Source organism: Macaca thibetana, chromosome 7 (genome assembly GCF_024542745.1).
Source record: "Macaca thibetana thibetana isolate TM-01 chromosome 7, ASM2454274v1, whole genome shotgun sequence".
NCBI classification, from domain to species: Eukaryota; Metazoa; Chordata; class Mammalia; order Primates; family Cercopithecidae; genus Macaca; species Macaca thibetana.
Genome location: NC_065584.1, coordinates 68,654,547 through 68,665,194, shown reverse-complemented (window position 1 = coordinate 68,665,194; position 10,648 = coordinate 68,654,547).

The following is a 10,648-nucleotide window of genomic DNA, read 5'->3' as shown; positions in this document are numbered from 1 at the left end:
GCATCAGAATTAAAATAATCTGGATTAAATGGCAAATGTGTTCATAGTCAGCAATAAAATTAATCAAACAGTACTTTTTTTTTTTTTCGAGACGGAGTCTCACTCTGTCACCCAGGCTGGAGTGCAGTGGCAGGATCTCAGCTCCCTGCAACCTCTGCCTCCCAGGTTCAAGTGATTAGTGATTCTCCTGCCCCAGGCTCCTGAGTAGCTGAGTCTACGGGCACCCGCCACCACACCTGGCTAAGTTTTGTGTAGAAACAGGGTTTCACCATGTTGACCAGGCTGCTCTCAAACTCCTGACCTCAGGTGATCCGCCCGCCTCAGCCTCCCAAGGTGCTGGGATTATAGGCATGAGCCACCATGCCTGGCCTCAATACTTTTATTTTTAAATGCTTTATTGCACAAACAGAACTTTATCTAACAAGTCATTTTCAAAAATACTCTAACAGGTCAACTGTTTTAATTTGTTTATATCACTTATAATTTATCTATTTCTGTATCAGGTAGGAATGTTTTCTGCTTTAAGTAACACAAAAGATCCAAGTGGCAATGGTTCTTCAAATAGGGGTTTATTTTTCTCAGATAACAAGAAGTCTAAAGGAGCTGGCCACTGGCATTGGTTTAGTGACTCAGTGATATCAAGGTCTCAGATTCCTTTAGCCTTTCCGTCATGGAAATAAGATGGCCATTGCAGTTCAAGCCAATGTGACTGCTGTATTGAAGACAAAAAGAAGGGGAAGCAGGGCCTTCCACATCTGATCCTTTCCTCATAAATGTAAAACCTTTTCTAGAACTTTAGATCAGACTTGTGTTCATCTACTAGCCGTAAATGTACAACATGATCACCCCTTGTTCCCAGGAAAGTGGGAAAATGAAATTGTAAGCCTTTCCAATCTCACTAATGGAAGGTGGGAAAGCAAAATGGGGATTGGGAATTACTATGGATGAGACAACCAACAGTTTTGCCACTAGTTATAATTAGAACAGAAGTCATTTTATATTTGAATCTTTTCTGTAATGTCTTCATAAAGCTCACTTTATTATTATTTTTGTTTGTTTTTGAGACGAGTCTCACTCTGTCACCCAGGCTGGAGTGCAGTGATGCAATCTCGGCTCACTGCAACCTCTGCCTCCTGGATTCAAGTGCTTCTCCCGCCTCAGCCTCGTGAGTAGCTGGGACTACAGGCATGCACCACCACACCCAGCTAAATTTTTTGTGTTTTTAGTAGAGACAGGGTTTCACCATGTTGGTCAGGCTGGTCTCAGACTCCTGACCTCAAATGATCCGCCCACCTTTGCCTCCCAAAGTGTTGGGATTACAAGCATGAGCCACTGTGCGCGGCCCATAAAGCTCACTATAAAATTGCAGTCCTAAGTACTTAAAAATTTTCTCATTGTTGGATATCTAATTTTATTTTCAGTGCTAACCTAATATAAAAAAATACTACACTGATATCTTCATGTACGCAACTTTTTCTTTTTTCAAACTTTTTTTCTTTAATCAAAAGTTCCCAAAAGTAGACAAGCCATAAGAGTCTATCAGTTAATACTGCATTTGAAAACTTGGCTAAACTGAGGTTTCTAAAATTGTTTTTGTTTCTCATATAATTCTGGTGTGAGAAGTTCAGGATGGTGCAGCAGCTTTACAATGTCTTAAATATTCTGGGCTCCATCCAGATTTCTCTTTCATCATTTTAGTATGCAGTTTTCATCTTTTCAGTTATGAAGTATGGTTTCTTTATCTCTTGCCTCACATCTACACTCCAGGGAGGGAAATGGCACCACCCCTTCTTGTTGTTTGTATCTGGGGAGCACAGCATTTTAAGAAACCCTCAACTTAATATCTCATTGGCCAGAATTATGACATATGACCAGCCCTAATTGTAAAGAATGCTGGAAGATGTACCTGGACACATTGCTACTCCTAACAAAAGTGGGGTTCTGTTTTAAAAGGGGAGAGTAGATATTGGGTAGGCAGGCAGCAGTCTACTCTAAAGGGTTTAGATTACCAACCTGTACCACAGCTAGCTGTGTTATAGCCTCACATTTTTTGCTGATATGATGCTTGGGGTAGGGTTTGGGGAGTGAGTTGGGGATTGCTTTAATAGAAGTTAAGTGTCAATTGTTTTAATTTACATTTCTCTCATAACGTGGCTGGGCATACACTTGGGCATTCTACTTATAGAGAATAAAATTACTGAGAACTAGATAACATTAAGAAAAAGGTGGCTGGGTGCGGTGGCTCACACCTGTAATCCCAGCACTTTGGGAGGCCAAGGCGGGTGGATCACGAGGTCAGGAGTTCAAGACCAGCCTGGCCAACATGGTGAAACCCTGTCTCTACTAAAAATACAGTTAGCTGGGCGTGGTGGTGCGTGCCTGTAATCCTAGCCATTCAGGAGGCTGAGGCAGGAGAATTGCTTGAACCTGGGAAGTGGAGGTTGCAGTGAGCCGAGATTGCGCCACTGTACTCCAGCCTGGATGACAGAGCAAGACTCTATCTCAGAAAAAAAAAAAAGGCAATTTTGCATGTGCAATAGACAAGAGGTGTAAAAAATTTTGGCCGAGGGTGGTGGCTCATGCCTGTAATCCCAGCACTTTGGGAGGCCGGGGCGGATGGATCACCTGAGGTCAGAAGTTCAAGACTAGCTTGGACATTTCACAACATGGTGAAACCCCATTTCTACTAAAAATACAAAAAAATTAGCCAGGCATGGTGGCAGACGCCTGTAATCCCAGCTACTCAGAAGGCTGAGGCAGAATCACTTGAACCCGGGAGGCAGAGGTGGCGGTGAGCCAAGATCACACCACTGCACTCTAGCCTGGGCAACAGAGCAAGACTCCCATCTCAAAAAAAAAAAATTAATCACACCTCTACTAGCAAGCTGGAGGATCTCTAATAGTTAACCAAGAAACCATTCTTATAATGACTTACCTTGCATAAAGCCATTTTTCAGGAGGGTAGAGACAAATAGAAATAAACATTTTATTCATTTATTTATGTATTTATTTATTTATTTTTGATATAGAGTCTTGCTCTGTTGCCCAGGCTGGAGTGCAATGGTGTGATCTTGGCTCACTGCAACCTCCGCCTCCTGAGTAACTGAGATTACAGGTGCCCATCACCATGCCTGGCTAAGTTTTATATTTTTAGTAGAGACAGGGTTTCACCATGTTGTTCAGTCTGGTCTTGAACTCCTGACCTCAGGTGATCCGCCCACCTCAGCCTCCTAAAGTGCTGGTATTATAAGCGTGAGCCACTGTGCCTGGCCAGAGATGAACATTTTAAACCAGAGAAGCAGATATTTTAAACCAAAAGGTCTTAAGGTCTTTACCAGCTGCACCTGTTGACTTCCTGTAGCTTCAGGGCTATCCCTCTACCCCTACCCAGTTCCCAGCCTAGGGCACTGTATTAGTCTGTTTTCACACTGCTGATAAAGAAATACCCGGGACTGGGCAATTTACAAAAAAAAGAGGTTTAATTGGACTTACAGTTCCACGTGATCGGGGAAGTCTTACAATCAGGCAAAAGGCACTTCCTACACGGCAGCAGCAAGAGAGAATGAGGAAGGGCTGGGCATAGTGGTGCACACCTATAATCCCAGGTGTGAGCCTGGGATTTGGGAGGCCAAGGCGGGTGGATCACCTGTGGTCAGGAGTTCAAGACCAGCCTGACCAACATAGTGAAGCCTCTACAAAAAATACAAAAAAATTAGCCATGCATGGTGGTGCACACCTGTAATTCCAGCTACTCAGGAGGCTGAGGCAGGAGAATCGCTTGAACTTGGGAGGTGGAGGTTGTGGTGAGCCAAGATCGGGCCATTACATTGCAGCCTGGGTGAGGAGCAAAAATCTGTCTCAAAAAAAAAACAAAAAAAAAAAAAAAAATGAAGAAGCAAAAGCAGAAACCCCTGATAAACCCATCAGATCTCATGAGACTTACTATCATGAGAATGGCACAGGAAAGAACAGCCTCCATGGTTCAGTTACCTCCCCCTGGGTCCCTCCCACAACACGTGGTAATAATGGGAAATACAGTTCAAGTTGAGATTTGGGTGAGGACACAGCCAAACCATATCATTCCACTCCCCTGGCCCCTCCAAATCTCATGTCCTCACATTTCAAAACCAATCATGTCTTCCCAACAGTTCCCCAAAGTATTAACTCATTTCAGCATTAACCTAAAAGTCCACACTCCAAAGTCTCATCTGAGACAAGGCAAGTCCCTTCCCTCTATGAGCCTGTAAAATCAAAAGCAAGTTAGTGACTTTTTAGATACAATGGGGGTACAGGCATTGGGTAAATACAGCCATTCCAAATGGGATAAATTGTCCAAAACAAAGGGGCTGTGGGCCCCATGCAAGTCCAAAATCCAGTGCGTCAGTCAAATCTTAAAATGATCCCCTTTCACTTCATGTCTCAAATCCAGATCACAGTGATGCCAAGAGCTGGGTTCCCATGGTCTTGGGCAGCTCCACCCCTGTGGCTTTGCAGGGTACAGCCTCCCTCCTGGCTGCTTTCACAGGCTGGGTTGTGTGTCTGTGGCTTTTCCAGGTACATGGTGCAATGGTAGGTGAATCTACCATTCTGGGGTCTGGAGGATGGTCACCCTCTTCTCACAGCTCCACTAGATGATACCCCAGTACCCCAGTAGGGACGCTATGTGGGGGCTCCAACCCCACATTTCCCTTCCATACTACCCCAGCACAGGTACTCCATGAGGGCCCCACGCCTACAGCAAACTTGTCTGGGTATCCATACATTTCCATACATCTTCTGAAATCTTGGTGGAGGTTCCCAAACCTCAGTTCTTGACTCCTGTGCACCCGCAGGCTCAACACCACATGGAAAGTGCCAAGGTTTGGGGCTTCCACCTCTGAAGCCACAGCCTGAGCTATACATTGGCCCCTTTCAGCCACGGCTGGAGCGGCTTGCACAAAAGGACCAAGCCCCTAGGCTGCACATAGCTCGGGGACCCTGGGCCTGGCCCACAAAACCACTTTTTCCTCCTGGACCTCTGGGTCTGTGATGGGAGGGGCTGCTATAAAGGTCTCTGACATGGCCTGGAGACATTTTCCCCATGGTCTTGAGGATTATCATTAGGCTCCTTGCTACTTATGCAAATTTCTGCAGCTGGCTTGAACTTCTCCCCAGAAAATGGGTTTTTCTTTTCTATCATAGTCAGGCTGCAAATTTTCTGAACTTGAATGCTCTGTTGCCCTTTTAAAACTGAGTGACTTTAGCAGTACCCAAGTCACCTCTTGAATGTTTTGCTGCTCAGAAATTTCTTTAGCCGGCTGGGCACAGTGGCTCACGCCTGTAATCTCAGCACTTTGGGAGGCCAAGGCAGGCGGATCACAAGGTCAGGAAATCGAGACCTTCCTGGCTAATACAGTGAAACACTGTCTCTACTAAAAAAATACAAAAAAAATTAGCCAGGCATGGTGAGTGCCTGTAGTCCCAGCTACTCAGGAGACTGAGGCAGAAGAATGGCATGAACCCAGGAGGCAGAGCTTGCAGTGAGCCGAGATAGCACCACCGCACTCCAGCCTGGGTGACAGAGTGAGACTCTGTCTCAAAAGAAAAAAAAGAAAAAGAAAAAGAAATTTCTTCAGCCGACCAGGTGCGGGTGCAGTGGCTCACGCCTGTAATCCCAGCACTTTGGGAGTCCAAGGCGAGTGGATCACTTGAGGTTAGGAGTTTGAGACCAGCCTGGCCCACATGGTGAAACCCTGTCTCTACAAAAAAATATAAAAATTAGCCGGGCAAGGTGGTGTGTGCCTGTAATCCCAGCTACTTGGGAGGCTGAGTCAGGAGAATCACTTGAACCTGGGAGGCAGAGGTTGCAGTGAGCTGAAATCGTGCCACTGCACTCCAGCCTGGGTGATAGAGCAAGACTGTGTCTTAAAAAAAAAAAAAAAAAAAAGATTCTTCAGCCAGATACCCTAAATCCTGTCTCACAAGTTCAAAGTTCCACAAATCTCTAACGCAAGAGCAAAATGCCACCAGTTTCTTTGCTAAAACACAACAGCCACCTTTGCTCCAGTTCCCCAGGAGTTCCTCATCTCCATCTGAGACCACCTCAGCCTGGATTTTATTGTCCATATTGCTATCAGCATTTTGGGCAAAGCCATTCAACAAGTCTCTAGGAAGTTCCAAACTTTCCCACATTTTCCTGTCTTCTTCTGAGCCCTTCAATCTGTTCCAATCTCTGCTTGTTACCCAGTTCCAAAGTCGCTTCCACATTTTCAGGTATCTTTTCAGCAACGCCCCACTCTACTGGTACCAATTTACTGCATTAGTCCGTTTTCACACTGCTAGTAAAGACATACCCAAGACTGGGCAATTTACAAAAGAAAGAGGTTTAATTTGACTTACAGTTCCACGTGGCTGGGGAAGGTCTCACAATCATGGCAGAGGGCAAAAGGCACTTCTTACATGGCAGCAGGAAGAGAGAATGAGGAAGAAGCAAAAGTGGAAACCCCTCATAAACCCATCAGATCTCATGAGACTTACTATCACGAGAATAGCTGGGAAAGACTGGCCTCCATGATTCAATTACCTCCACCTGGGTCCCTCACACAACATGTGGGAATTCTGGGAGATATAATTCAAGTTGAGATTTGGGTGGGGATACAGCCAAACCATATCAGGCACCCTGTGGAATCCCAGGACTCCAAAAAAGTTTAAAAATCACTAGTTTTATCACGTTTTCCCACTCCAGATAAAAAATCTGTATTGGGGAAATGATTATTTTAAAATCCCAAATAGGCCAGGCACAGTGGCTCATGCCTGTAATCCCAGCACTTTGGAGGGCGAGGCAGGTGGATCACCTGAGGTCATGAGTTCGAGACCAGCCTGGCCAACATGGTGAAACCCCATCTCCACTAAAAGTACAAAAAATTAGCCAGGCATGTGGTAGGAGCCTGTAATCCCAGCTACTCGGGAGGCTGAGGCCAGAGAATCACTTGAACCAGGGAGGCAGAGGTTGCAGTGAGCCAAGGTCACGTCACTGCACTCCACCCTGGGCAATAAGAGTGAAACTTCCTCTCAAAAGAATAAAAATAAAATGAAAATCCAAAATAATACAGAAACTTAATGTCAAAAATTCCAGAGAATTGGCTGGGCATGGTGGCTCATGGCCTGTAATCCCTGCACTTTGGGAGGCCGAGGCAGGTGGATCACCTGAGGTTGGGAGTTCAAGACTGGCCTGACCAACATGAAGAAACCCCATCTCTACCAAAAATACAAAATTAGCAGGGTGTGATGGCGCATGCCTGTAATCCCAGCTACTCAGGAGGCTGAGACAGGAGAATCGCTTGAACCCAGGAGGCGGAGTTTGTGGTGAGCCGAGATTGTGCCATTGCACTCCAGCCTGGGCAACAAGAGCGAAACTCCATCTTAAAAAGAAAAAAAGAAAAATTCAAGAGAACTACTGTATAATTTACTTCTAATTTTCAATCTTTTTGATACTATGTATATATTCATTATATACACTTAAATATTACATGTGCAGTATCCTGTAGCAAATTTTTTTCTCTTAATATACCAGTTAACATCTTTCCATGTAAATTCATGTAAATCTATTTCATCCTTTTTAACAGCTGCACAGAATTTCCTTGTATGTTAGCATCATAATTTTTTTTCTTTCTTTTTTTTTGAGATGGAGTAAGTATCACTCTGTCGCCCAGGCTGGAGTGCAGTGGCATAATCTCGGCTCACTGCAACCTCTGCCTCCCGGGTTCAAGCAACTCTCCTGCTGGGACTACATGTGTGTGCCACCACGCCCGGCTAATTTTTTATTTTTAGTAGAGACGGGGTTTCACCATATTGGCCAGGTTGGTCTCGAACTCCTGATCTTATGATCCACCCGCCTCAGCCTCCCAAAGTGCTAGGATTACAGGCATGAGCCACCGCGCCTGGCTGTTAGCATCATAATTTAATGAAGTACCATCAATGGACACTTAACCAAATAGTGAAAATCCTTATACATACAAGTTCTCATACTCATTTACTTACTTAGGTTAACTTTGTAGAAGTGGAATTGCTGAATTAAAGTGTGTTTTAAAGTTATATGTGCATTTTTTTTTTTTTTTTTTTTTTTAGACGGAGTCTCGCTCTGTCGCCCAGGCTGCAGTGCAGTGGCGCAATCTCGGCTCACTGCAAGCTCCGCCTCCCGGGTTCACGCCATTCTCCTGCCTCAGCCTCCGGAGTAGCTGGGACTACAGGCGCCCGCCCCTGCGCCCGGCTAATTTTTTCTATTTTTAGTAGAGACGGGGTTTCACCATGGTCTCGATCTCCTGACCTTGTGATCCGCCCACCTCGGCCTCCCAAAGTGCTGGGATTACAGGCGTGAGCCACCACGCCCGGCTATATGTGCATTTTTAAAATGCAAATATTTGGCTGGGAGTGGTGGCTCACGCCTGTATCCCAGCTCTTTGGGAGGCCAAGGCAGGTGGATCACTCGAGCCCAGGAGTTCGAGACTGGCCTGGGCAACATAGGGAGACCCGTCTCTATTACTACAAAAAAAAATTGCCAATATTCGTTTATGTGGTATGCACTGTAAATAATTTTCCTTATTTTTTAAAATTGTGCTTTCTGCAATACAAACTTTTTGTTGTCATTTTGTTATTGTGGTTAAAAAAACATGAAATCTGGCTGGGCGTGGTGGCTTACACCTATAATCCCAGCACTTTGGAAGGCTGAGGCAGGTGAATCACCTGAGGTCAGGAGTTGGAGACTAGGCTGGTTAACATGGTGAAACCCCGTCTCTACTAAAAATAACGAAAAAAAAAAAAATTAGCTGGGCGTGGTGGCAGGCACCTGTAATCCCAGCTACTCTGGAGGCTGAGGCCGGAGAATCGCTTGAACCTAGGAGGCAGAGGTTGCAGTGAGCCAAGATCGCACCACCGCACTCCAGCTTGGGCAACAGGAGCAAGACTCCTTCCCCCCGCCGAAAAAAAAAAGAAAAAGAAATCCAAATCCACCCCCAACAAATGTTTTAGGTGTAAAATATAGTCTTGTTACCTATATGCATATTGTTGTACAGATCTCTAGAACTTTTTCAACTTACATGACTGAAACTCTATACCCACTGAACAAACTGTCATTTTTTCCTCCCATTATCCTTGCGTAATCACTATTCTACTTTCTGCTTCTGAGTTTGACTGCTTTAGATACCTCATATAAGTGAAATGATGTGCTATTTGCTCTTCTGTAACTGGCTTATTTCATTTAGCAAAATGTCCTCAAGATTCATCCACGCCTATGATTTTTTTTTTTTTTTTTTTTTTTTGAGACAGAATCTCCGTCACCCAGGCTAGAGTGCAGTGACGCAATCTCGGCTCACTGCAACCTCCGCCACCCAGAGTTCAAGTGATTCTTGTGCCTCAGCCTCCCAAGTAGCTGGGACTACAGGCGCATGCCACCACACTCAGCTAACTGTTTTGTATTTTTTAGTAGAGACAGGTTTTCGCCATGTTGGCCAGGCTGGTCTCAAACTCCTGACCTCAGGTGATCCACCCGCCTCTGCCTCCCAAAGTGCTGGGATTACAGGCATGAGTCACCGCACCCAATGAAACATCTCTTTTAAGGTTGAATAGTATTCCAATCTATGTATATATCACATTTTCGTTATCCATTTATCCATTCATCCTTAAAGGTTTTCACCTCTTGGCTATTGTGAATGTTGCAATGAACACAAGTGAAAGGACCCCTTCGAGATCGTAATTTCAATTCTTTTGGATAAAAGCTGTTTCATCCTGGCTGAACCTGAGGCTACAGTCACCCCAAAAGAGACAGCAGAGGAATTGCCATAAGGGACTGCCCCAAAACATCTGGAAAGAAGACTGGCTGGAATTCCAAAGAAAGAAGCACTAAACATCAGTGATCAGTCCAAGGGAACTTATGTATAGAGGAGGCTGCGGTATCTCCTTGCTGGGACTGGCAAGATAAGGGATTTTCTTTCTCCCTGGGTATGTTCAACCTGTGAATGTACACGATGACGGGGTCAGGGTATAAAGTTTATAGGAGGGCTTAAGAAATTTGGCTCGGCCGGGCGCGGTGGCTTGGCCGGGCGCAGTGGCTCAAGCCTGTAATCCCAGCACTTTTGGAGGCTGAGACGGGTGGATCACGAGGTCAGGAGATCGAGACCATCCTGGCTAACACGGTGAAACCCCGTCTCTATTAAGAAATACAAAAAACTAGCCATGCGAGGTGGCGGGCGCCTGTAGTCCCAGCTACTCGGGAGGCTGAGGCAGGAGAATGGCGTGAACCTGGGAGGCGGAGCTTGCAGTGAGCTGAGATCCGGCCACTGCACTCCAGCCTGGGTGACAGAGCGAGACTCCGTCTCAAAAAAAAAAAAAAAAAAAAAAAAAAAAAAATTTGGCTCAGGGTTGGAGCTAGTTCCTTTCAGGGTTTTGGGCAACAATCTGAGAAACTTTTATCAGTGCCTGGGAATGTTCAAAGCCTTGGCTTGGGTTCAAGCCTGCAGGGCAAAACAAGCAGCTGGCCAGGACACACAATGGTTAAAAACCTTGTGTTTCTGAGTCAGGACAGAGAAAAGGTGAAGGAAACTGAGAGAGCCAACATACCCCCAAGTGGGACTGTTGGATCTTACAGTTCTACTGTTAATTTTTTAAGGAACCT